Below are 1564 nucleotides of genomic sequence, written 5' to 3' on the forward strand. Positions count from 1 at the left end.
TGTAGAATTCTACATAATTCGGCATGATGCCTAATGATAGGGGTGAGTAAAAAACAACAAAACCAAAAAATCGAATGGATCGAAAACCAACTAAAACACAACCGAAAAATCAATTAATTGAACCGATTGGTTGAGTTTTGGTTCGATGTTTTTAGAAAAATCGAAAGTATTGATCTGGTTTCAATTAACCAATATAGAAAACTGATAACTAACCAAACTGACTGATATACATATATTATGTATATTATATATTATATATTTTATATTTTTATATATTATAAATAAATAAATATGCATTATATATAAATATATATTTATAATATATAATATATTATTTATTATTTAAAATATAATATTATATATTTATAATTTTTTATTATATATTATAAAATTAAAAAACCAAAAAACCGATTGGCTTCGATTTGATTTTGGTTATCGATTTTCCTAAAACCAATAATACCGGTCGATTAATGATGATGGACATCAACGAAATGGTACAGTGGATCACCCAATGATGGATCGGGGCTGTATATTCAGAGCTGCACCTTATTGTATGCATTGCATTTTTGGGTCTTGTCGGGCTCAGGTGGTTCTAGGCTCGGACCCATCAAAACATATTTGAACACAATTCCTAATTTATCGACCCAGGATGGGCCCAATTATGTTTGCGTTCAACCGGGATCTGGTTAATTGCTTTGGGCCTAATTCCTAATTTATCGACCCAGGATGGGCCCAATTATGTTCTAGCTCTAAATGATGGATTTATATGCCACAAACATCTTGCGTTTGTAGTCCAACGGTGAGGATAATTGCCTTCCAAGCAATAGATCCGGGTTCGACTCCCGGCAAACGCATTAATATTTTAACTTTCATGAATAAAATCAGTATTTCAAATACTGATTAAGAGGCCAAACCGTTTTTGTCTTTGGTTCTCAGTCACCAGGTTGAATGAGTGAAATATTTTATATTTAATTTATGTTTTTAATTCGGTTTTAAATTTTTATTCATAAAAAATATTAAAAATTGAAAATTTAGGCTAAAAAGGGATTGTTTGGAAAAAATAATGGGGCAAGGCGCCTATAGACGCATAGATCTCGAAAAGTTACTCAAAAAAAAAATCACCTTAATCAGACATCAAAGTGCAAAGTTATGACCTCTTGAATTTTGCATACACAGTTAATATACAACCCGCGACTTGATTACTGGGTTGAACAGGTCAATGGTCCAACCATCTGGATCATATGGTTTTTGACCTTCTCCGAGTTTTACTCAAATCCGATCCAAAATCTTGATCAAGTGATGGTTTGAGCGGTTCAACTGACTAGGGCAATAGTTGGTTGAAAATACTGAAATAAACACATATACAAAAAAAAAAACTAGCATTGAGGCGATGTTTGCCAATATTTTCTATTTTTTTCTTCTAAAACAAAATAAGGCTCCTTCTAGAAGCTCTCTATGGTGGAAAAAGCACATAGCTTGCTCCTAAGCCTTGTATAGATTTCCTTACTTTTCCCTTCCTTTCCCTACTTTTTCCTTTAAACCAAACATAGCCAAACTCAATGTG

The 1564-nt window shown here is 32.4% G+C and overlaps 1 non-coding gene across 1 annotated transcript; it reads left to right on the forward strand.

Annotated features, from left to right (window-relative positions):
* The first annotated feature begins 782 nt into the window (after positions 1–782).
* Positions 783–854, forward strand: TRNAG-UCC (transfer RNA glycine (anticodon UCC)). The gene has a single exon. It is a non-coding gene; the product is annotated as a tRNA-Gly (tRNA).
* The last annotated feature ends 710 nt before the right edge of the window (positions 855–1564 follow it).

This window comes from Nelumbo nucifera, chromosome 2 (assembly GCF_055504915.1).
Source record: "Nelumbo nucifera cultivar China Antique chromosome 2, China Antique-T2T, whole genome shotgun sequence".
In the NCBI taxonomy this organism is placed as follows: domain Eukaryota; kingdom Viridiplantae; phylum Streptophyta; class Magnoliopsida; order Proteales; family Nelumbonaceae; genus Nelumbo; species Nelumbo nucifera.